This window comes from Cebus imitator, unplaced genomic scaffold, assembly GCF_001604975.1.
Source record: "Cebus imitator isolate Cc_AM_T3 unplaced genomic scaffold, Cebus_imitator-1.0 Scaffold69, whole genome shotgun sequence".
NCBI lineage: Eukaryota > Metazoa > Chordata > Mammalia > Primates > Cebidae > Cebus > Cebus imitator.
The window spans coordinates 6766508-6793879 of NW_016107384.1; the positions used below are offsets into that span (position 1 = coordinate 6766508).

The window sequence follows — 27372 nt, forward strand, 5'->3', positions numbered from 1 at the left end:
ACAAGGAAGCCATGCGTGACCTCAAGAGGAATAATTCCATGTTGTGTAAGGGTCAGAGGCCTGAATGGTTTGGATTGAGGAGTTAATATGAGAAGATGAAATGGAGACACCTGTAAACAACGCTTTGGAAAATGCTAGGAACTTATCCTAATTTCTTCACTCAAGCTAATTACATTCTCATCTGTAGGTACAGGCGAGGGATACTGGCTTAAAGATACTGTTATTTAAGGACCTATACAAATTGGTTTTAAACTCTAAGTAGTTTCTCTATTCCAGACATATTTTTTCCCTCACCCTCCTAGGATAGCTTGAATGGAGGCATTTAGTGTCCTCAGATAGGCTAATTACTAAGCTTCCCAGGGCAGGTTAGTAAATAGTACCTCATAAAACCAAGATTCTTAAAATATTTGCTCCAAATTGTTTGTGGTGCAGTCTGTAACAACAATTTTTTTTTCTGTTTATCTCAATTTTCACTTTAGCCAGATATTTTTTTCTTTGGCAGGAATAGCACAAATCTGTATGTTACTGAATGACCTGAGTTCCTAGCATCACATTTATGATTTATTCTGTTATAATTTAGTGTCTTTTGTAGACTGACCCCAGGACAGTTTACTAGCTGGCCTGTCATTTTAGTACAGCTTTCTTTTCCTAGTTTCTCCATTCAAGGTAATAATATTCTCATCTGTAAATTCTTGCCTTTCATGCTCCCTCAAGCCCTTTCCATCTAATTTCTTCCAGGTCTAAGTTTTCTTATTTGACCCAAAATATGTTAATGTTCTTTCCTTTGGACTTGTGATTGACTTTTTGTTTATAACATCTGTTTAGCAGTTCATTATGTTTGATGTTTACTTGCAAGTAAATTTTTAATGTGTGTCTACCTAAATAAATAAGTACTCATATATATAGTACCTAATAGTGTTTTTGATTGACTCCTGAGAAATTTGTAGGGCTGCTTTACATTTTCCCATGCTCTGTGATGCCTATTTATACACATATATTTCCTCAGGAAGCAGACACAGTATGTACATCAGACGTTAAACAGGCAAGGACATTTTATATCATGCCTTCTTTCCCATTGTCCAATTATACATTTAAAAAATTCAAACTCAATTTACATATTTTCCTCTCATATCCAAAATGTGTTCCACTGACCTCTTAGTAAAAACAAATAACAAAAGCTCAATATATTTTTGAAAGTCTGGAGTCATCAGACCTGCTTTAGAATTCTTGTCATTTGCAAGCTTTGAAATTGTTAATCTCTCTGATTCGTGTTTCCTTCTGTCAAGTGGGAATAAAAATTGATTTCTTTGTTATATTTTAATGAGATAATTGTGAAAAGCACCTAAATAAGTGTGATCTCCATGAATTATTAATTAACATAAAATAATAATAAAACTAAGCCAAAAATTGTAGTTGCCCACATTAAAATTAGGTCCCTCTGGGCCTCTCCAGGAACAGCTATGTGACTTTGATATAATCTGGGTGATTTATATCAAAGGATCTATTTGACCTTTTTTGCAACTTGGATGGGAATTTTCTCTCGTTTACAAACACAGTGCTTTTCACCATGTGTAGAAATTCAATATGTTTCTGAATTTCAAGTGATCCCTTAGCCTCCAAATGTGTATAGGTAATCTTGATTTCAGCATCCCTTCCACCCTCCCACTCTACCCCTTTCAAAGATTACCTCTCAATAGGATAGTCAGTGAAAAACCTTGCTGTGTCATGTCCAGCTGTAAGTCAGCTCTGTGCTACACCTTTCCCAGCTGTACTTTGATCTGACCTAGGCAAAAAATCCGGATTCATGCTGGATACTTTGCAGAATTCCTCTCCTCTCATGTTGTTTGTGGGAAAGCCTCAGTTCTATTTCATCATTGCTAATTCTAATTGACCATTTTCCAAGTTTATATGGCTATTCCAGGTTTTGCTGAGGGAGTTGATCTAGGTGACATTACTATGTAGGAGACACAAAAATAAATATTTAATTAAATGTTGAAATAGCATGGTACTCATGAGTCATGGCAAGAGAATACAAGGGCCAAATTTATTTCAGATTTCATGGATGTGCCTCAGATTCTTCTGCTTTCAGGACCATCTCTTCTGTTTTGTTTTTCAGAACTCTGCATGGAGGCCTCCATGCCCCTATAGCAAATCCTGTCCCTCTCACATGGTTGTCTTGCCAGAGGATACATTCCTTGCTCCAATTATGGGACATGGACATCTCCCAACAGACAGTGAGGCTGGGCTTTAGCCCACTAAACCTGGTCCCTTGGAAGATTACATAGTGACGTATCCATATCCTTCTCCAATCTTTTTTTGGTGTCCAATGGATTACTTACACATACAAAATACATAAATGGTAAAACCAAATTCCATGTTTCAAACACAAACATTTTCTTTACTGTGGTTGTAATCCTGCAGAACTCCCTTCAACAAATGGGAGAAAATGCTTCTTTAGGTCATCATGCTGAGCACATTTAAAGTTTGTCTTTCCAACTGTATTTAGATTTCTCCTCAGTCATTAAAGTACAGAAAAATCAAGAGTCATTGCAGCATTCATTGGTCGCTGTAGAACTCCTGGAAGAACAACATCTCTTTTTTTTTTTTTTTTTTTTTTGACAGAGTCTCACTGTGTCGTCAGGTGCCAGGCTGGAGTGCAGTGGTACAATCTCAGCTCACTGCAGCCTCCGCCTCCCGGGTTCAAGTAATTCTCCTGCCTCAACCTCCCAAGTAGCTGGGACTACAGGTGCACACAACCACGCCCAGTTAATTTTTTGTATTTTTAGTAGAGACAGGGTTTCACCATGTTGGCCACGATGGTCTCGATCTCTTGACCTCATGATCCGCCCACCACTGCGCCTGGCCAAGGACAATATCTCTTAATGATAAAACCTCTACAGTAACTTTGAGTACTTAGAGATTTTTTTCCTTTAGTTATATGTCAGGTGACAACTTGGGTTACTGTTAACGAAAGATTATACGAAGAATTATTAATTTTCATCCAAGCAATCTGCAAGAACTGGGAAGGATATTTTAGAGGGAAATAATCAACTTAACATTTTACTAAATATATCTTGTAAAGCTATTAAGGAAAAAGATTAGGACTCATATGAATATGTTCCTATAAGCAAGAAAAAATTATTGTGATAAAATGCCACTTATTGAAGAAAATTCAAGAATTCTGTTCTAGGCACATAAAAATACATTAATTTCCTACTTAATATATAAAAACGATCATCAACATTTTGGTGACATTTAGGGCTACCAGCCTATCTATAATTTTTCTATTTACTTATCTGAACAAAATTTTGATCAAGTCATATACATTGTTTTATGATTTAATTATTTAATCCACATATATAGTAAATCATGATAATTCTAGCATACTATTACACATTTTTGAGGACTTGATCTTTAATGACTAGTATTCCATAATAAGTATGTGGTATGATTTAATCTATCTAATCAATCATCTATTTTTATACAATTAGAACATTTTCAAAGACAGTTTGACTATTAAAGTGCATTTTCTGTTTACTTCTAAGACTAATATTTGGCTTGCCATCCTTTGGGTCACTTCTTTTGAAATAAAATATTGTAATCTATGAGTTTTTTTTAAAATTTCTTTTGTTAGTAATGAGGCTCCCATATGATTAAAAACTCTAAGCTCATAGCTAAATTCACAAATCTATAAAAAATATTTGAAAGCAAATTATAATTCTTAGGAAAATTTATTATTAAGAGAACAACTTTAACTCATGGCAAGTTGTTTCTACTAGCAATTTACCCCTTTGATATATACTGAAGGACTTACTATAATCATGAATGATTTTAAGAAAATTTATATATATATATAAATTTATATAGTAAATCATGAAAATTCTCGCATACTATTACACAGTTTTGAGGACTTGATCTTTAATGACTAGTATTCCATAATAAATATGTGGTATGATTTAATCTATCTAATCAATCATCTATTTTTATACAATTAGAACATTTTCAAAGACAGTTTGACTATTAAAGTACATTTTCTGTAGTACAGAAAATGTAGATATATGTAGATATATAAAGTACATATATGTAGATATATATAAATTATATAAATAATATATATATATATATATATAAATTTTGTATATATATATATATATATATATATATATATGTAGACAGAGGCAGATTTAAATATAAATAGAGTAAAAAGGTTGCTTTGATTTCAGGAATAGCAGAACTTCATATTTAATGTCTCTGGGTGATCCATCTTCTCTTAAGCACCATAATGACATTTCCAGCAGATGGCATTATTACACTAAGGAACCAAACGCCACAGCTCAGGCATCCTTTCAGTAAATATAGATTTTAGAAAGGAAAGGAAGAGAGAAAGGAAATATTTATTGAAGTCTATTCATTGCTTGTTCTTTTACATGTGTGATTATATTTAATGCTAACAGTGGCTCTCATAGGTAGGTGTTAAGAATGAGTAAACTGAGGCTGAAAGAATTTAAGATATGTAATGTTCACAAAGCAAGTCAGTGACAGCTCCAGGATTGTAATCTAGATCTGGTTGATTCAAAAGCCTGTATAGCTGCTGTGTTTAAAATAAATGGTACTACAGTGAAAATATTTGTTTATAGAAACAATTTCAAATGAATGAACTATGACAGTTTGATTGTACTTCCAAATGATAAACAGAGTTATCGTAAATCCCAAAATTTCATTCATTGGTACCTACAAAAATATTAATTACTGAATTATTGTACATGGATTCTGCAATTCTACTCATATATATAACCAAGAAAAATGAAAACGTTAATATACTGTAAACTAATATTCATAGCAGCATTATTCATAATACTTCAAAGTATAAACTCAAATATTCATCAACTGATGAATAGAAAACTAAAATGTAACATATCAATACAGTGGAATATTATTCAGCAATGTAAAGAAATAAAATACCAACATATTCTGTAGCCTAGATAAACCTTGAAAACATGATATGAAAGAAACCAGTAAGAAAACATATATAATTGTATTGATGTTGTAATGCTAAGAAAAGGCAAATCTGTACATCCAGAAAGAAGGTTACTGAATGCCTAGGCTTAACAGTAGGCAAAGGGAATGAAAGTATTTATGGGTGCAGAATTTCTTTTTAGGGTAATGAAGATATTTTAAAATTAGATTTCATTAATGATGTATAATTCTGTAAATATACTAAAACCCGGAAGTGCACACTTTAAAAGGGTGAATTTTATGATATATGGATTATATCTCAAAACTGCTTATAAAAGTGTATTTAAAAAATCCAGTTTTCCTTTTCAACTGAGATAATGTGGCCTAGCCCTTTGGAGTATGTAGGAAGAATATATATCTACCTATATTAAGTACCTTCTTTGGGTCAACAACTTTGGAAACGCCATCTCATTTAAGACAACCATCATTGTGGTTAGGTATTATCCTTGTCATTTTATAGATTAAGGAAATGTTATGTTAAAGAGTAGCTTCCTCACATAGCACCTCACAACTAGCAAGTGCTAGAGCCAAGGTCTGTCTTTTTGCGAAGCTCATATACCTTCAGTTCTTCACTTAGTGGTTCAGTGAAATGATTTATTAGAACCAAGTGCTAATTTGTTATACTTCGTGTCTGGTTTTGCGCTAGAAAAGATAATATGGAATTACTAACTATCCCTATTGTAGCTTTGATTATTGGCAAAAACAAGTTGAGAAAAATGTTAATTTTCTCTTCTCACAGCACTTCATTAATTGGTGATTTCAAAGCTGGCCTATCTGTGACATTCTTATTTAGTATATTAAATGGAATTTGGTACTGTGTGGACAAATCCTTCCTATCTGTAAGCTAAAATTTGAATCCAGAATAAGGAAGATGGTTATTTGGTGGTGGGGGGCCAGATTTTCATTGGTATAAGGATAGGAGTTTTTTCTTAAATTTGAGTCAGTAATGTAGGTCTTCACTGCCACAATCTTAGTTTTCAAATATATATATTAGTTTTGGAATCAGTGGTGTTATGTTAAAGTTGACTTGTCTTTGAGAAAAGTATATATGCATCTGTGTGGAGTTTGTTAATCTTTTTCAATAGTAAAAGAATAGAATATGAAATTAAGAAGCAAACCATCTTAATACATTGATGATGATTTTTTTGTATAGAACATTTTAGGAACAAAGTACTTATTCTCCCTGGGCCTCATTTTCCAGAATGAAGCACTGCTAGTCCTGAAGATCCTTTCCAGCTCTTTGATTAAATGACATTCTGACTAGCAGAAAGAGGCACACCTGCAATCCTACTGAGAGTTCCATGGAATCATTAATTATTACCCATTGTGAAGGAAGCAGAGGTAATGTAGATTCTGAAAGCTGATACCTCTCACTGTAGAAATACACTCTTGTGTTACAGTGTTTTTGCACATGAGAAATTCCACCTGCCAGGCCTTTAAGGTCTCTGAGCACAGGGGATTGACTCAGTGCCCTTTAAGTTAAAATATCTCTTGCAAACAAAGCACAGTGTACCTGCAGTGAGGGGACAGTTATGGCTGCCCATTTTTATGTCTTTTAGAGCTTGTGCCAGCATATCTTGCGTAAGCTTTGTCTCTCTTTTTTCCTTAAGTTTTGAAATGCTTTTTATTGTGTAGAAAAGTTAAAATTCTTTAAAATGTTAATTAAGAGATGTTTGAGAGTACATATGGCTTATATATATTTGTCTATTTAAAATACACAATGCATATAAAAAGTTTTTAAAAAAATTCTATGAGCTAGGAGAGTCTAATGTAAGAAGACTCACTGCCAGCATATTCCAGTCTACTTCAGTGCTCTGACTTCAGCTATCTCCCAATAACTAGTTTGGATAACTTTTTGAGCATTTATTCTATGCTTTTTAATATAAGAACAAGCAGTGTGAATACATATTTTTTTTCAAATTTTATTTTACATCTGGGGCACATGTGCAGGTTTGTTACATAGGCAAAGGTTTGCTATGGTGATTTTCTGCACAGATCATCCCATCACCCAGGTATTAAGCCCAGCATCCATTAGTTATTCTCCCTGATACTCTCCCTTCCCTGCTCCCTCCCACCCCACAGGTGTTCACTGTGTGTTGTTTCACCCTATGTGTCCATGTGTTCTCATCAATCAGCTCCCACTTATAAGTGAGAACATGCAGTGTTGGTTTTCTGTTCCTGCATTTGTTTGCTAGGATAGCAGCTTCCAGCTCCATCCATGTCCCTGCAAAGGACATGATCTCATTCCTTTTTATAGCTGCATAATATTTCATGGAGTATATATACCACATTTTCTTTATCCAATTTATCATTGATGGGCATTTAGGTTGATTCCATGACTTTGCTATTGTAGATAGTGCTGTAATAAACATATATGTGCATGTATCTTTACAGAATGATTTCTCTTCCTTTGGGTATATACTCAGCAATAGGATTGCTGGGTCTAATGATAATTTTGTCTTTAGGTCTTTGAGGAATTACCACACTGTCTTCCGCAATAGTTGAACTAATTTACATTCTCACCAACAGTGTAAAATCATTACTTTTTCTCTGCATTCTCACCAGCATCTGTTTCTTGACTTTTTGTAACTGCTATTCTGACTGCCATGAGATGGTATCTCATTTGTAGTTTCGATTTGCATTTCTCTAATGATCAGTGATGTTGAGCTTTTAAAAATACGTTTGTTGGCTGCATGTGTGTTGCCTTTTGAGAAGTTTCTGTTCGTGTCCTTTGCCTACTTTTTAATGGGTTTGTTTGTTTTTTTCTTGTAAGTTTGTTTAAATTCCTTGTAGATTCTGGATATTAGACCTTTGTCAGATGTGCAGATTAAAAAAATGTTCTCCCATTCTGTAGGCTGGTTGTACACTCTGGTGATTGTTTTCTTGCTGTGCAGAAGCTCTTTAGTTTAATTAGATCCCATTTTTCAATTTTTACTTTTGTTGCAATTACTTTTGGCATTTTTGTCCTGAAATCTTTGCCCATGCCTATGTCCTGAAAGGTATTGCCTAGATTTTCTTCTAGAGTTTTTATAGTTTTTGGCTTTACATTTAAGTCTTTAATCCATCTTGATTTAATATTTGTATATGGTATAAGGAAGGGTTCCAGTTTTAATTTTCTATACATGGCTTGCCAACTCTTCCAGTACCATATATTAAATAGGGAATCCTGTCCCCATTGCTTATTTTTGTCAGGTTTGTGGAAGATCAGATGGCTGTAGATGTGTGGTCTTATCTGTGTGACCGTTCTTATACTAGTACCATGCTGTTTTGGTTACTGTAGCCTTATAGTACAGTTTGAAGTTGCGTAGTATGATGCCTCCAGCTTTGTTCTTTTTGCTTAGCATTGCCTTGGCTATACAGCCTTTTTTGTGGGTTCCATATGTATTTTGTAATTTTTTTTCTAATTCTGTGAAGAATGTCAATGGTAGTTTAATGGAATAGCATTGAATCTATAAATTACTTTGGGCAGTACGGATATGTTCACAATATTGATTCTGCCTTTCCATGTGCATGTAATATTTCTCTATTCGTTTGTATCCTCTTTGATTTCTCTGAGCAGTGGTTTGTAGTTCTCCTTGAAGAGGTTATTCACTTCCCTTGTTAGCTGTATTCCTAGGTATTTTACTGTTTTTGTAGCAATTGTGAGTGGTAGTTCATTCATGATTTGACTCTCTGCTTGCCTGTTTTTGGTGTATAGGAATGCTATTGATTTCCACACGTGGATTTTATATTCTGAGACTTTGCTGATGTTGCTTATCAGCTTAAAAAGCTTTTAGGCTGAGACAATGGGGTTTTCTAGATAAAGGTTCATGTCATCTGCAAACAAAGGTAATTTGACTTCCAGCCTTCTTATTCGAATACCCTTTATTTCATTCTCTTGCCCAATTGCCCTGGCCAGGACTTCTAATACTATATTGAAGAGGAGCAGTGGGAGAGGTTATCCTTGTTTTGTGCCAGTTTTCAGGGGAATGCTTCCAGTTTTGCCCATTCAGTATGATGTTGGGTGTGAGTTTGTCATATATGGCTCTTATTATTGTGAGGTATGCTCCTTCAATACCTACTTCATTGAGAGTTTTTAATATGAAGTGATGTTGAATTTTATCAAAGGCCTTTTTTTGGATTATCTAAGTATCTACTGAGATAATCAAGTGGTTTTTGTCTTTAGTTCAGTTTATGCGGTGAATTACTATTGATTTGTGTATGTTAAACCAGCCTTGCATCTTGGAGATGAAGCCAACTTGATCATGGTAGATAAACTATTTCATGTTCCACTAGATTCAGTTTGCCAGTATTTTATTGAGCATTTTTGCATTGTTGTTCATTAAGAATATTGGCCTGAAGTTCCCATTCTTTATTGTATCTCTGCCTGGTTTGGGTATCAGAATGATTCTGGCCTTATAGGGAGGAGTCTTCCCTCTTCAATATTTTGTAATAGTTTCAGTAGAAGTGGTATAAAGGCTTCTTTGTGGTCCTGGTAGAATTCAGCTATGAATCCATGTGGTCCCGGGCTTTTATTGGTGGTAGGCTATTTATTACTGCCTCAATTTCAGAATGCATTATTGGTCTATTCCAGACTTCAGTTTCTTCCTGGTTCAGTCTTGGGAGGGTGTATTTGTCCTGGAAATTTTCCATTTTTTTTCTAGATTTTCTAAATTATGTGCATAGAGGTATTTATTGTATTCTCTGATTGTTGCTTGTATTTCTGTGGGGTCAGTAGTGATATCCCTGTTATTATTTCGGATTGTATTTGAGTCTTCTCTTTTTTCTTCTTTATTAGTCTAGCTAGTGGTCTATCTATTTGATTACTGTTTTCAAAGAACCAGCTCGTGGATTCATTGATTTTTTTCAAGTATTTTTCATGTGTCTATTTCCTTCAGCTCGACTCTGACCTGGGTTATTTTTTGCTTTCTGCTAGCTTTGGGGTTTGTTTGTTTGTTCTTGATTCTCTTGTTCTTTTAGTTGAGTTTTTAGGTTGTAACTTGTTTTGATGTGGGCATTTAATGGTATAAATTTCCCTCTTTGCAGTGCTTTAGCTGCATCTCAGAGATTCTGGTATGTTGTTCTCTTTTTTTATCATTAGTTTCAAATAACTTCTTGATTTCTGCTTTAATTTCGTTATTTATCCAAGAGTTATTCAGGAGTAGGTTGTTCAATTATCATGTAGTTATGTGGTTTTGAGAGAAATAATTCTTAATCTTGAGTTCTAACTTGATTGTGCTGTGGTCTTAGAGACTGTTATGATTTTAGTTCCTTTGCATGTACTGAGGATTGTTTTACTTCCCATTATGTGATCAGTTTTAGAGTAAGTGTCATATGGTGATGAGAAGAATGTATGTTCTATTGTTTTGGGATGAAGAGTTCTGTAAATATCTCTCAGGTCCACTTGACTAGAGCTGAGTTCAGGTCCTGAATATGTTTGTGTTTGTTAATTTTCTATCTCAATTACCTGTCTAATATTGTCAGTGGGGTGTTAAAGTCCCCCACTATTACTGTGTGAGAGTCTACATCTTTTTGTGGGTTTCTAAGAACTTGCTTTATGAATCTGGGTGATCCTATATTGTAAACATATGTATTTAAGATAGTTACCTCTTATTGATGAATTGAGCCCTTTACCATTAAGCTTTGTCACTTATTATAAGATTCATGGCAAATCCAGGATGATTTTAATTCTTTTTTTTTTTTTTTTNTTTTTTTTTTTTTTTTTTTTTTTAGTTTATCGGCTGTGTTTATTTTAAGATAATTTTTTTCCAAGTTCATTAGTGGCTCTAAATTAATGTTCCCTCTTATTAATGAAAAGAACTATAAACCAATAACAATGAACAAAAGAGATACTGTTTTGAATCTTAGAACTCCTTAGAATACACAAATCCTTTTTCTCCCTATAATCACATCTTATAAGTTTTTATTATTTTCCTAGTATAAAAATAATATATATTTTATGTTTTAAAATGTTGGAAAATACAAGATGTACATAGAGAAGAAAGGAATTAGTTCTTGCTAATACTTTGGCATTTTTCATTCTATCATACTTTTGTCCTGTGTAAATCTAGCAGATATTTGTGAATAATTTTAGTTGAGAAACTAATTTGAGATAATTCTGGGGGAGTTGCATCAAAATGGTTTTATATCCTCACAGAAAAATGCTTAGAATTGATAAAATGTGTGATAGTGCCTGGTTCATTTGTGCTCTGAGTGTTGTTTAGTTCAGGCTTCTGGGTTGCTTTTTTTGGGAAAATTAGATGGAATTGGTGGGTTATGCCTAGCAAGGTAGGCAAATACCTTGGCCTTATTCTATGGGAAACAGAAAATATTACTGTAAAAATGAGCAAAGAATAAATATAGGAAAGAATGTCTGCAAGGACAAAAGTTTTATGCAAATCCTGAGACATTATCCTTTTAGTAACTTAGCAGGACTGTTTTTAATGTCTGAACTGTGTGTCTGATACATCTTATGCACATTCTCGACTACCATGGCCTCACATATGCATCATCCTAGGCCTATTGCTCCGTGTCTTCCAGTGTTGAGGGGAACTGTCCTTTATAAAACTATTGAGTCTCACGAGACTTATAAACTGTCACGAGAACAGCATGGGAAAAACCCACCCCATGATTCAGTTACCTCCCAATGGGACACATGGAGATTATGGGAGCTACAATTCAAGATGAGATTTGGCTGGACACACAGCCAAACTGTATCAGTATCCAAGGGATCCTATGGTCTGGTTTTTCCATGATAAAATTATAAAATTATAAGGCTATCTGGAATTATGCATGGAGAGTAGATTATTCTCAGTTTCTGGAAGGATATTTCTGGATATCTGTTGGTACTTATGGAGGGCCATCTAATATCATTTACTTAGATTTGAATACTTAGTGATAAAACAACTCTTTTCCATGAAGCTTTTATACTGTCTCTGTTGGTGATGGGAAGCTTCCTCCTGTGACATTCATATCACATGTTCATTTATTCAACATTCAATGAATATTTATGAAGTGCCCATCCTATTTAGAAATGGGATACATTAGGCCAGGCGTGGTAGCTCATGCCTGTAATCCTAGCACTTTGGGAAGCAGAGGCAAGTGGATCACCTGAGGTCAGGAGTTCAAGACCAGCCTAGCCATCATGGAGACACCCCTGTCTCTACTAAATATACAAAAATTAGCCTAGTGTGGTGGCATGTGCCTGTAATCCCAGCTACTCTGGAGGATGAAGCATGAAAATTGCTTGATCATGGAAGGCTGAGGTTGCGCTAAGCCGAGATTACACCACTGCACTCCAGCCTGGGTGACAGAGTGAGACTCTGTTTCAAAAAAATAAATAAATGTATAAATAAAGAAAGTAAAAATAAATAAATACATTAGTGAGCCAAAAAGGAGCGAACATTCAAGAGAAATAATATATGTAATTTTATAAAAGGTGATAAAATACTGTGGAAAAACTGAAATGGGATAAATAGGATCTGGATTATAGTGTGGGGAAGAGGCTTAGGGCTCAGCATGTTGCTGTATTAAATACTGCGGGGGCCTTCATTGAGAAGGTGAGGTTGATCAAATATATCTTAAAGAAGTCAGGGAGTTAGCCAAGTGGATACCTGGGGAAAGAGCATTTCAGACAGAGGAAATTGTGTAACAGATTCTCTAGGTGGGAGCATGTCCACTGAGTGTCACGATCTGGAGGAGACTGCTGTGGATGCTAGCAGAGTAAGCAAAGAAGAATGAAGTGGGAATTGAGGGCAGGTGGACTATGTTGGATCTTGTCTAGCTCTTATTAGAAATGTGAAGGAATCAGTTGCAGATTTTATTTTATTTTATTTTTTTTACCTTTAATTTTGAGACAGAATCTTGCTCTGTCACCCACATTGAGTGCAGTTTCTCAATTTCGGCTCACTGCAACCTCTGCCTCCCAGTTTCAAGTGAGTCTCCTGCCTCAGCCTCCTGAGAAGCTGGGACTACAGGTGTGTGCCACTATACCTGGGTAATTTTTGTATTTTTAGTAGAGACTTGATTTCACCATGTTGGCCAGGCTGGTCTTGAACTCCTTGCCTCAGGTGATCCACCTGCCTAGGCCTCCCGAAGTGCTAGGATTATAGGCTTGAACCACCATGCCTGGCCCAGTTGCAGATGTTGATCAAAGGAGTGACCTGATCTGACTTGACTTTTAAAAGACGATTCTGGCAGCTTTTGTTATAACAGACTTGGGGAATGCACATGAGTAGAAGTAGGAAACTCAAGCCAAGATGATGATTTAGCCCATCGGTGAAGTGGTAAGAAATGGATGGATTCTCAATGTATTAAGAATATATTAGGAATATAGAGTCTACAGATTTTTTCTTTGTGATAATGCAGCCCTATAGTTAGCTGTATGAAACACTTGTCAAAGGACTGTCTGAAAATATATTTTGTAAAATATCTCAATTTAATATAATTACAGTCAGATTCATCTACATTTTAAAGTTTCTGCTCATTGTGTTGCAATTATTGCTGCATTTAAATCACTAGACCCTATAAATACAATGCATCTGATAGGCTTCATGATATGTACATCATAAGGATATCTTGTGAGGTGACAGGAACTCTACCTGTACTTTTTGCAATGGTTTTGAATGAAATATACTCTCTATTTGCTTCTCCTACACACAAATTTTAGATGTCAAATCTCTGAATAGCCAAATACCAGACTGATATAATCCTCTGGATTATGTTTATCTAGTTGGTATGCTTCATTGACGTGTTATAAACTATAGTTACAGTTTAATGCCTATAAATTCTGAGACATGTAGTATTGTATTATTATTGGCCAAAGCCTTTGTGGGAGGCCATTATGAATACAAAATTTGATTCAGTTAAGAGGCACATTTGCGGACTTCATAAATATTAATTGAAATGCATGCTGTTCAAGAAAATTACAGTTTTTGTGGTTTGAGCAAATATTTCAGTTTTGCAACAATGTTGATTTTATTCATCAAATTTTTTCCTAAACAGATAGCTTTAGGATGCTCTTTTGTTTAGGTTAAATATGAGCATCATATTTAATTGTTCAATTATCTTTTAGTGGCATCTTTGCTACTGGAGGATGTTGTATTGGATAACACAAATAGGTATGATAAGCAAAACTTTAACCAAATAATCTTTTCATTTTATTTTAGTAAAATAAAGAAATTGTAAAAATATAACTTTTGACTAACATTCTAAATGTATTACAGTGTGCCACCATATGAACTCAGTAAGCATGCATGTGCACACATACATACAAATGTACATGCACCCCCGACCCTGCATAGAAATTTGTAATATTTTAGCCATATCATTGGCTGGTAGAATTAAGTTCAAGAAAGCTGTTACTTTAATAGCCATTGTATAATATGATTCAGTTAATGATAAATAGTGAAATAAATTGGTTTTCTGTAATTCTGCCTCAAATCTTGCATTTCATGGGAATGTAGAAATCTGATTAAGAGCATGACTGTTTTAAGGTTAAAAAAAGGTAGCAATTTAAGGAAAAGTGAATAGCTAGATTACATTCTTTTTTCTTTTTAAATCGTGGTTTATAATATTGTAAGTGAATAAATTATTTCAGTTGTTGGCTTATGTTATACTTTCCAAGACAGATATTACAATAGTATGATTGTCAAAGAATTATATTTAGCTTTTGAGTTGACTTTTTGTTAACACCTGCATTTTGTTTGGTTGACAAAACTCTTTCAGAACAGAGTGGAGAAACAGAGCTGTTTACAAGTTACCCTGAAGGTCGCTGCTCTGTCCCTAAGGGAATGGCAGGTTTTTTCTCCTACATAGATGGACATTTTTTAACAAACAACTTAAGAGACCTCTTTATATTGGGAAACAAGAGCACTCCAGGGTATGGTTTTGAAGGAGACTGATGGCTGGACTGCTCAGCATCAGAAATAAATGGTTATTTGAAGGTTCGAGAAAACTCAGGAGAGAAAAAGAGAGAGTTAGAAACACAGTAGCAGGCGGTGGACAGTAGACAGCTGTTAAGAGTGGAAACCTAAGAGAGGGATGATGAAAGGATTGTGCATGCTCAGTTTTTTGGTGTTTCTTATCAGGAGCTGTCATCGTCAGCATCTTGCTTCACACATACCTTCAGCAGCAGTGGTCACATACCTAAATTTCTTGACCAAATGGCGTTTGATGATTGAGAGAAAAGGATTATAATGTCTGAGATTGTGCTGAGCAGAGAGGAGAGAATAAATATTTTGGGTCGCACACAGGTAACAGTGACTTCAACATGAAAGGAAATCAGAATTGGAGGTAACAAAATACAGGCAAATTTGGCAAAATTCTGCCTGAAGGGATTGCCTTTCCCCTACACATGAGAGATAGAAGCTGGAGGAAATCACAAAGCACATGATGGCTTCATCTGATGTCTGGATTATACCTGCTTTTGACTCTCCACACAAAAGGCATTTCTTTCATATTTAGAAAACTTAACAGCAGTTTTAAATGTAGAAGGCCTTGTTCTAACTGTGTTCTTGGAGGCAGCTTGGCATTCCTGGGCTCCTTGAAGTTGGAGAATATTTAGGGAATCTCTAAGATGTTTTTTCATGGTAAGGTGGCATGAACTAACTTATCTGTCAAATATCTTCTCTATAATAGAATTATATCCACTCAGTAATTCTGTAATGGTATCTCATGCTGATCAGAAGCTCTGATTAGCAGTTAGGTATCTTTGATGGAAGAAAGGGAGAAAACTATTATTAAAAATTTCAGTTTCCGTTTCAGCTCCTTTCTCCTGGGCTGAGATGAATGCTGTCATTCTGATGTCGTGTTCCTTGAGCAGCAGATGAGACTACATAACCGCGGTGAACATGGAGGCCTGTTGATTTCTAAAGCAAATTCCCTCAAAGACATCCACTTCACTGTGAAATAAGTGGTAGTGGCTCAGCTAGCTGACTTGTAACTATAACCAGTAAAGCCCCTACAAAGGCATCTACAAATTTCTGGTGGTTGCTGCAGACACAGGGCCCTTAGAGAGATCTCACATGTGGCATGGTTTGAAAAGGAAAGTGTACTTTCAGTAGCACCTGGCGTAGCCTGAGGTGCCTCCAGTTCTATCATTGTCCAGTCACCAGCAAATAAGGCCTGTAGCTGAAAGCCAGGATTGAGTTCATCCTGCAGCCCCCAGGAGAAATCTTTAACTAGAGATCTTGCCAAACCTCCTGGAGACTTCTCCCTGGGGGAGCATTGCATTGTATTAATGTATTGTCTTTGTGTCATTCCCTGTGCCTTTTAAATTAATTTTCATTATTAGAAATTGTAGCCCAGAATCTTACCTCTTGATTTTTAAAAAATTAAAAATTTTACCTAGCCACTTTAAACACCAAGAAAGAGCTAGAAGGAGTATGATAGGCCTAAAGAAGATATCTGGGCCCAATTTTCATCAACCAACTCTTATTGAACAACTGCTATGTGCAGAAATACAATCAGGTGCACAGTGGTATTTCTTGAACTACCTTTGTCCTCTAACATGTGACCCTCTTTATAATAAACATTATGAACTTTGTGTCCCCTTGTCTGACATAAAGTGTTCCCTGCATGTGAAATGAATGAGGGTTTTTTTTTTTTTTCTCTCTAGAGATTTAGGGAACTAGACCTTGAAGGAAGAGGAGAGGCAAGTGTTGGATTTTAGGATTTTGGGGAAGACATGATCCATGGCTGGAGCCAACAAGTGAGATACTGAATCTGAGGAGATTTCTCCTTGTAGGTGGAAAACTCATCAGCTCAACTGGACACTTTGTACCAGCTCTGAGAGTTCTTAGCAATAATTGCTGCCAAACAGAAATACAGTGCTAAGTGAGTCACTTGTTGTGAGGACTCTAATAAAGAATTACATTTCAATATTATTTTTTTCAGTTTCTATGATAATATCTTTTTTTTTTTTTTTTTTTTTTTAAGAGATGGGGTTTCACCATGTTGGTCAGGCTGGTCTTGAACTCCTAATCTTGTGATCCGCCCACCTCGGCCTCCCAAAGTGCTGAGATTACAGGCATGAGCCACTGTGCCCGACCTGATAATATTTTTCAAAATAAGTTCATGAAGTTCATGGAGTCTATGGTGTAAATTCATAAAAATGGTCCTTGAAATTAGCAAATTTGACTTCATCACTTATTAATTACTAATGTGTGCTCTGATATCACTGGTGTTTTGGGGATCATAATATAATAAAGCTTTGTTTTGAATCATAAGTTGTTACAGAAATTCAGATCTTGCAGGTTATAAAGCAGTGGTTGAAGATCTGGTCCTTGAAGCCAGATCCTAGATTTGAGTTCTTTTTCTGCCACACATGTTAATTGCACAGTTGTGGGCATGCCTCTTGACCTCTGTGAAGCCCAGGATTTCATTGCCTGGCACCTACTAAGTACTCGATAGACACTATTTATATTTTTACTATATGGCATCTGATTTTAAGGCAAATCTGTTCCATAAAATCATAAAAATAACCCTCTACTGTCTATCTTTCTTGGCAAGCATTAAGGGTAAGTGGTCTTCGGGATGTATTGTCAGGTGATGAATAGCATAATTTATTATTTCTTATTTTTAATCTTGTAAAGAAGAAGAGAGTGACTTCTATATTGGAAATAAGTTATACTCAGTTTCTCTAAGGAGTAAAATAAAATTTTATGGCTGGGTGCGGTGGCTCACGCCTGTAATCCCAGCACTTTGGGAAGCCAAGGCAGGCTGATCATGAGGTCAGGAGTTTGAGACCATCCTGACCAACATGGTGAGAACTGGTCTCTACTAAAAATACCAAAATTAGCTGGGTATAGTGATGGGCACCTGTAATCCCAGCTACTTGGGAGGCTGAGGCAGGAGAATCACCTGAACCCAGGAGGCAAAGGTTGCAGTGAGCTGAGATCTCACCACTGCACTCCAGCCTGGTGACAGAGCCAGACTCCATCTCAAAAAAAAAAAAAAAATTTTATAGTAGTATATAAACTGTTAAAGAAACAACAAAAAACCCCCAAACCACAGGCATTAACCTCTTTTTAGGACTTAGTGACCTTAGGAAAGAGTTTAGAGTAACAAACAAATTATTATCATTTCCCTCAAAAATAAAATACTGAAGCAAGATAAATCTGACATGTGACTTTGGGAGGCTGAGGTGGGCAGATCATAAGGTTAGGAGTTCAAGACCAGCCTGCCCAACATGGAGAAACCCCATCTCTACTAAAATACGACAAAATTAGCTGGGTGTGGTGGCGCCTGCCTGTAATCCCAGCTACTCGGGAGGCTGAGGCAGGAAAATCACTTGAACCTGGGAGGCAGAGGTTGTGGTGAGCCGAGATTGTGCCATTGCACTGCAGCCTGAGCAACAAGAGTGAAACTCAATCTCAAAAAAAATAAATAAATAAAAATAAAAAAATCTGACACGTGCTTGCTGTGATGTCCGAACAAGCATTATTCCTTATATAGCCAACTGTGGCAAGTAATGACTGTGGTAAAGACACAGTGGTATGTGTGCAGGATAACATTTCAACTGCCCAGTTTTATAACACTGCTGAAGAGCAACAATGCAGCTGTGTTTGGGGAAAGGTCTTGAATACATGGAAGGTTGGAATAGAAGGGTCTTGTTTGACCAACAGGACATATTACTGAAGATAATTATTTAGGTTGCCATAAGAATTTACATAAATGTGTACTAAGAAATAATGTGAGGCAAATTTAGAAGTCTTAAAAAGACGTGAAATAATGATGGGTTATGTTTCATGACTCTTTCATATGGGAGGCATTAAGGAAAAATTATTAAATTATTGGTCAACAGCTCTCCCAAGTACAGCAGGGTGTTTTTAAGGCTCAGTGCCAATTCATAGTAGATTTGATAAAGGTTTTCTGACTTTTATCCAAAAAAAATCTTTCAGATGTTATAAAAGATGAATTTTATTGTATTTTTAAAAATGAAATAAATATTTAATCAGTTTGAGAGTGGTGATGGAAGAAAACTCTACATTTGATATTAGTAGATATCACTCTTTTAAAATACAAGTACCTATTTTGTTTCTTTAGTCTCCCTCATTTCTTCCTCTTTGACCTGCCTCTTAAAGGAGAATTATTCCCACTTTTTCTTCTAAGCCCCTCCATCTTCCTCCTTTCCTTCTTTTTTTTCCTCTAATAATTATCTTGGCTTTGAACATTGGGTTTGTGCTATGTATATTCAAGGCACCACTGAGTATACAAAATTAGTGTCATGATCTCTGCCCTAGTTTTGGTGTGTTGGGAACAGAAAGGCAACAAAGCTTGTAAAATGTGATAAAGTCTTTGCAGTCATTAGGAAAATGTGTTCTCGAAGCACAAAAGAGGTGCCATGTGAAGTTCCTTGAAGGCTAAGTGAGTTAGTGGGGAGGAGCCATTCCAGGAAAGAAAAACTGCAAGAACTCAGGCATGGGGCACGGAAATGCATGGTATCTTGGGAGACCTGTTAGCCATTTTGTGTGTTTGGAATATCGAGTGTATGTTGGAATGTGCAACAGCCGAGGCTGGATAAGTGGGGAGCTAATGATTTTATACTTTATCCTGCGGGTAGTGGAGAGTAACAGAGGTTTTTAAGCACTCAGTGGGCTATCTCATTTCTTTTCATGTCTTAAACCAGCATCCTTAAGTTAATTATTCCCAAATCCTTACCTGCAGTTCTGTCTTTGTTCCTAAGCATCATAATTGCATTTTAAAGTGCTGACTTACTACTACACATATTATCCTGCTGTTACTCAAGCAAGTTCAGTTCAAACAGATTTATCTTGTCCCTTTATATTGTTCCTCCACTTGGACTCTTTTCTTTGTTTCATAATGGCAGCATTTCTCCAAATCAGCTGGGCTGAACATCTTAGTGCCATCTTCAGCTTCCTTATTTCAGTTTCCCCATAGTCCTTTGTTTACCAGAACCCACCAAGCACTTCATGCCCATTTCCCTATTTCTTTTTCTACTGCTAATGCCACATGGCTTAAACTCCTATTCTTTTTCATCTGTACTTTTGCAATGGCCTTTTAATAACCTAGTTATTTTCTCTTTTACTTCTAATCCACTGTGCATAATTGGACCAGAATTTTCTTCCTACAATATGGATTTCCTGACATAATTTTTAATCTTTTTCACTTTTCCTTCTTTTTGCAACATCCTTCCTAATAAATATTGCTTGTCAGAAATCATCATTCTTTGTAACACCATGCTTTAAAAAAATCTCTTGATAACAACATATCTTGCCTTGTATTAAAATAAACTTTATTTTTAAAAATACTTATACATTTTTGGAAGACAGTATATCAGTCACTTATTGCTGTATAAGAAATTAACATTTAGCAGCTTAAAATGATTTGCATTCATTATTTCACGGTGTCATTGAGTCAGAAATCGAGGGTGCATCCTGACTGTGCTCTCTGGCTTAAGATTTTTCACAAGGCTGCAATCAAGATATCAGCTGAGGGTACCATCATAATAAGGTTCAAGCGGGGTAGAATCTGCTTTTCAGCTCACTCAGTGGTTGTTGCAAGATTTAGTTTCTTCCCAGTTATTGGACAGAGGGTGTCAGTTTCTCACTGCCTGTTGGCCAAAGGCTTCCCTCAGTTACTTACCATACATATTTTCTTCATGGGACAATGTACAACATGAGAGCATGCTTCATCAAGTGGAGAGCGGGGAGAGACAAAAGTCGCTGTCTTTTATAACTTAATCTTGGAAATGACATCCCATCACTCTGCCATATTCTATTTGTCAAAAGGATGCCACTACGTCTGGCCCACGTTCAAGGAGACTAAATAATTATACAAGGGCGTAAGCAGCAGGCAGCTGACTATCACACAGAGCATCTATAATTTTACTTCTGACCTTTGTAACTAATGCCTTATGCAACAAGTGTTTAATAATTTTTACTGATTGTATTGAAAGGTATTGTTGCTTGTTGTAATTCAGATTTATGCTAGCATTAATTATTTAATTAATATCTATATTTGGTTAAAATTAGTTGACCCTTTTGAAATTTTTTTATGTAATATAAAATGAGAAAAAATATGAAATGGTACTAAATAGTTTGATCAGTTGGGGGTTCCATACATGAATGCCATTCAATCATTTGGCAGAAATGATGACAACATACTGAAGAGGAAGGAAGAGAGAGTAATGTGATAGAAATTATCCCCTAATATCATTTTTTTTCTGAATTTCACTTGAAATCAACAACACAGATATATACTAAAATTTAGTTCTAGGTAATTTCTAAGTTTGTTAATATTTTAGATTTCTTAATTTTCTCCAATTAGATGTTTATTTAAACATTTTAGAATTTAAGCAGTTGGTCAAGTTTGAAGTGACATTTGTTGTAAAGATGTATAGATTTGAAGTAATGATAGTTTTAAAATTTGTTTATAAATGTAAAATATTCCAAAAAATATACTTTGCCTACATTAGTTTTAAATAGCTAACTTTATACTTACCTGGCAGGGGAGATACCATGATCACGAAGGTGGTTTTCCCAGGGCGAGGCTTATCTGTTGCACTCCAGATGTGCTGACCCCTGTGATTTCCCCAAATGGGGGAAACTCGACTGCATAATTTGTGGTAGTGGGGGACTGCGTTCGTGCTTTTCCCTGGTTTTAAAATTAAAAAGAAAATAAAAGAAAAGAAAAGTTAAATAGCTAACTTTTTATGTCAACTTTATAAGCAAAGGAATATTTTGATAGTTATTAAGGCCTAACTTTCAGGGACTATTATTGTATTATAGCTATTTTATTTTTTAATTCAGAGATATTACACTTTGACTCTAATAAATTATTTTTACATAGCTTTTTACAGTTATAAACAGATTAAAAGAACATAATGTAAAAAGTGAAAAGTTGTTTTAAAAATATTCCTGGTTTAGCTTAAGGTTTTATTCATTAGTTGGATCAAAATAACCTCAGCTTTATCTTTTTATGTGTCTGTAATCTATTTTTAATATGTTTGAGATAGAATAAAGCTCAAGCTTCCCGGAGCAGCCAAATAATTGTACTTTGAATTTATAAATGGTTTCTTTTTAAAGTGACAGTAATGAAGCATTTGCATTTGAGCCTGGCAACACGTAAATTTGAAAGTTTGCTAAATGAATATAATTGTGAATTAAATAACAAGAAAGATATTGTTATTTTAAAAATCATTACTGAAACCGTTACATATGAATTTTAAAGTTTTTTTTTTCAGAGAATCAACTTTCTTCAGATCCTTATAAGTTTGTTCAGATATTACCTTTCATAAACTTATCTCATCCTCAGGTGTGATTTTTAATGTATATTTTCAATTCTGCTAAGGACTACATTATTAAGTTCTATAACCAGGCCTTGTATAACCCTTTCTCAAGTCAAGCCCATTTGGAATTTAAGAATTTGAAAGGTAGTATAAAAATGAATTTAAGATTTAGTTTCCATAATTTAATTTTACCACATTTCCAACCGCTATAGTCTCCAAAATGAGAGATCACGCACAATGTCATATACGAACTCAATTTATTGTTTTTTTCAGGAAAGTAAAACCTTTTCTAAATGTTAATGATGGCTTATGTGATGGTTAATATTGAATGTCAACATGATTGGGTTTAAAGATGCAAAGTGTTGTTCCTGGGTGTGTCGATGAGGGTGTTGCCAAAGGAGATTAACATTTGAATCAGAGGACTGGGAGAGGCAGACCCATTCTCAGGCTGGGTGGGCACCATCTAGTAGCTGCCAGCACAGATAGGATAAAAGCAGGCAAAGGAACGTGGAAAGACTCTACTGGCTGAGTCCTCCAGACTACATCTTTCTCCTATGCTGGATTCTTCTTGCTTTCAAACATTGGATTCCAAGTTCTTCAGCTTTTGAACTCTTGAACCTTCCACCACAGACTGAAGGCTGCACTGTCGGCTTCCCTACTTTTCAGGTTTTGGGACTCGGTCTGATTTCCTTGCTCCTCAGCTTGCAGACAACCTCTCGTGGAACTTCACCTTATCATTGTTAGTAAATATTCCTTAATAAACTCCCCTTCGTATATACATCTGTCTTATTAGTTCTGTCCCTCCAGAGAACCCTGACTGATACAGCTTGGTTATTAATTTGTTCAATACTGGATTTAAGGATATTCTTTTATCATAGACTACATTTTGATGAACAATAGAAAATAATATTATTAAATATCTTCTTATTTTATTATTCTAAAAACCAAGATCATTAAAATTATTATGAAAAACAAATATCCACAAAAATCCATGTTGATTTTCTGCAACTAAACTGATAGTAAAATTTAGTTATTCAACTTGATGAAATTAGCTAAAATATAATGAATGAAATGGGCACAAGTGTCTGTGAGCATGGTAAATATCATCCATGTGCGGTGATGAAAATGTCCTAGGGGCCAGTGATATAAGGTGCCAAGCTGTTGAAGATAGTCCTAGATGTTACTTTTCCCAGTGGCCTGTCCCCCAGCACTCCCCTTGAATCAAAGAACTTAGTCTGAAGCTGAAATATTCACTGGGAAATTTTTAATATTTCACAAATAGATGATGTATTAGTCTGTTCTCACACTGCTAATAAAGATATACCAGAGACTAGGTAACTTATAAAGGAAAATTGTTTTATTGATCACAGTTCCCCATGACTGGGATGCCTTACAATCATGGCAGAAGGTGAAAGGAAAGCAACACATGTTTTACATGGTGGCAAGCGGGAGAGACTGTTCAGGGGAACTCCCATTTATAAAACCATCAGATCCTGTGAGACTTAATCACTACTATGAGAATGGTATTAGGGAAATTCCCCCCTGATTCAGTTATTTCCACCTGGCACCACCCTTTACACATGGGAATTATTACAATTCAAAGTGGCATTTGGGTGGGGACACAGCCAAACCATGTCACACTATGTTACTGTTCATTAATGATCAGTAGATATGTGTGATGCTTTCTCTTATGTTATTTGTCCCTTGAATTAAGCATACAAACAGTAGCAGTTTCTTTGGGGAAACTTACTGACTATATTTTCAATTTTTCATGACTTGTTTGTAAAACACAGATTTAGGTATAGATGCAGAAAAGCTTTTTTGTCTTGTTTTCTGGTGTACCACTGGGAACATGTACTCAGCCATTACTAAAATGGTATTTTGTTTTCTGTTTCAGCATTTTTCTCCTGTACACAGCTTTAAGATGGAATTCCTCGTGCATTGTGATGAGTGGTAAGACACAAACCTTCAATCTCTATATGCTTCAAGTAAGCCTTAAAGGCAAAATATGTTCTGCATAAAGTTGGAAGAATAATGATTTGGAATCTGTATAGTGTAGAAGTAGGAGAATGTTGAACCTGCTTCTCTCCTAGGCCTGTGGTACTTTGGGTGCTGGAATTAGGCAGTCACTACCAATGATTGCTGCAAAAGAAACAGGGGTGTTGGGTGAATAAATATTTTGGTACAGAAATGCAAACAGTAGGTGGTTTCATCTCAAATAAAACTGGTAGATCGCCTGCCCAACTTTGTTAGCTTGGTAGGAAGCTAGTTATAATTACAATTAGAGTCTAAGACATATTTTCTAGTTATTAACATATTCCATACAATCTTAATAGCATTATTCCAAAAACCAAGATCATATCATTAGTTTAAACCTTTTCTATGCAGTGACTACTCAGAAAAGTAAATAGTATCTTCTCTTAATGGATATATGTTCTTTTGCACCATAGATTGTCTTTACAGTAGTAACCTGGCAGTAATTTGACTTTCAAAATTGAACTGCTCATGATAAATCTCTTAAAAAGTGTTTTTTATATGTAGTGAAATGTTTAAGAAACATTAAAAAGGTTAGAACAAAAAGATAAAATGAGAAACAGAATATGAAATAAATTAGCTTAAGACCTTGATATTATACCAAGGTCAGGAAGACAGTTCAGTAGAATTCAAATTATTACTTTATTGCTGTTCTTTACTTTGGGAAAGATGTATGCATATTTAACAAGTTGCATATATAGTGCCAAACAAATGTCTTCAGATTAAAGAACAGTGCTCATGGGAGGAAAATCAACCTAACAAGAAAGAAAGAAATAATAATGTTTTTAATGCAAGAAACCTTAAAAGGAAGGAGTTATGTCCTTGTGTAAGAGTGTGTGTGTGTGTGTGTGTGTGTGTGTGTGTGTATGAAGTATATTGATATATGAACTTACTTAGCTACAACATAGCTGATATTACAATAAAATAAACTGATTTTATGTATGTTTCTTTTTAGTAAACAAAGGGGATTAAGGGAAATATAAAAATTAATGCAATGAAAAAATATGTATTTGCTTTCTACATGTTTAAAAATATAAAAAGACAAAACAAGGAAGGAACAAAAAGATTTTCAGCACAGCAAAAAATGACCACAAAATCACATTTGACTTCTCTGCAACTGGCCTGGTCTGACTGTATTTCAAAATTTTACTGGGCATTCTGGTATCATTTTTATGAAGGTAAAAGTTGGATAACCTGACATCCCAAAGGAATTTAATATAATAATTGGCTTTACATGTGAATATACCCTCAGGTTCATCATATTTATGAAAGGAGAAAGACAAACTTGACTTACAAATGTGGCTGTCCTTATTTAAAATTACTTAGCCTATGGAATAAATAAATTGTAGTGGACAGAATTTAAGATTGTACTCATGGTCCCTGACCCCTGGTTTTCCTGTCCTTACGTGACTCTCTCCCCTAAAGCATGGGTGGTAAATATGACTTGCTTCTAAGCTCTAGCATATGCAAAGGGGATGAGATATATGTAATTATGTATATGCAGTTACATGATTATGTGGCATAAGATAAAGTGTCATCTTGCTAGAGTCTCTCACTCTCTGGTTGACTGTGAAGATGGAAATTGCCATGGTGTGGGCTGCATGTGTTGGAAGACCCATAGAGGAAAGAACTGAGGGAGCCTATAAGCTGATGGTGGCCTCTGTCCAACAGTCAGCAAGAAACGAAGTCCTCAGTCCTGCAGCTGCCATCTTCTATGCGTTCCATCTAACATGAGTGGAACTAATATTTTTACAAAATAAAAACTGAAATACATGTTTCCATATACATCTCCTCTTAAAGATAAAATGAAGTAGTGGAAGGATATTTGAAGGTAGTGGTGCAAAAAGGTGGTGCCAATAGGAAAGGACAAATTGTAAGGGAACAAAAATCTCTTTCAGTTGCCAAAAGAAGAATAATATTATTAATGTGATCAATTAGCAGATTAAGCTGATAATGGAATAATAAGCAAGGCAGTATTAATAGTAAAATTAGGATTGTACCCCATTACCTGGACCCAAACTAACTCTATCAATGTGGTTCAGGATGAGACTTCTGTTATCTTCTGTCTGTCTTATTTAGGAACCAGTTTAACTCAGTCTAATATTAGGCATTGGAGATTGAGGTTTGGAAATAAGTTGTTTGTATTCTGTAGACAAGGCTAAAGCTTTTGGAACGTTTTTGATGCTGACAATGCTATTGCATGGTTGGCTCTTTAAATGCTACCTGTGAAGGTCAGTTTGCTTGACTGTGTGGGCCTGGGTGTGTGGCGTAACTGGGGCTTCACAACTCTCTATTCTGTGTCTCTAACACCTGCTTTTGAAGAGGTAGAAAAGTATAGAATCTCCCTGTTCTAAACTTCAGTTGGAAAACCAGCGTTCCTCTTTACTTTTCTTATTATTTCCAATCCTTGGTAAGGGTTCCATGGCCGCTGGCCACCCTGACTGATGCCATCCTGTAATTGGAATGTCTTTTTAATGTCTATATAGAATTGGTTTCCAATACCCCTCCCCGACCCTGGTTCTTCCTCAGCTTTATAGTAGCTTCTCCCCAGAAGCCTGCTTTCTCTCTCTTAGATCATCTTCCTTTGTCTTTCATATATCTGTAGCCAGTGCTGTGTGGTATGTTCTTTCTTCATTTTGGAATTCAATACGAGGGATACATCTTTTGGATCATCAAAATGCAATGAAAGACTTATAACAGTTTTATTTTATAAAGCCTTTTTTTGCCCCTTGGATTATGAATCCAGTGATTGAAATTTGAAAATCAATGAACGTTGCACTTGAAATAATTATGCTCTAATAACTTTCCCAAATAAAAAAATTACACTGGTTCCCCTGAAAGTATTCTTAACGCTGTAGTATTTTCCTCTTAAAACCTTTAATAATTACACATAGCCTATTGATGAAATAGTAGGTAAACTTTGTATCTAATGTTTTGCTTCTGTTATTTTCTGGAATACTCTTTCCCCATTCTTTTGCCTCTCCCAAAAGATATACGTATACACTTTCTCCCTCTCTTCTGTTTCCTGAGGTGCCACCCATTCCTTAAGTCCTGTTTCATTTTCCAATTTCACCATGAAGCCTTTCCTGATT

At 35.4% G+C, this 27372-nt stretch overlaps 1 long non-coding RNA gene and 1 other non-coding gene across 2 annotated transcripts in view; one reads left to right on the plus strand and one right to left on the minus strand.

Moving 5' to 3' along the window:
• Positions 1-21451: 21451 nt before the first annotated feature.
• LOC119471693 lies at positions 21452-21615 on the plus strand. Its single transcript, XR_005200758.1, has one exon. It is a non-coding gene; the product is annotated as a U1 spliceosomal RNA (small nuclear RNA).
• The window catches only part of LOC119471678, a 33151-nt gene continuing 27246 nt past the window's right edge, over positions 21468-27372 (minus strand). Inside the window, exon 3 of the long non-coding RNA XR_005200745.1 lies at positions 21468-21605. This is a non-coding gene — a long non-coding RNA (uncharacterized LOC119471678). The remainder of the gene's footprint in view (positions 21606-27372) is intronic.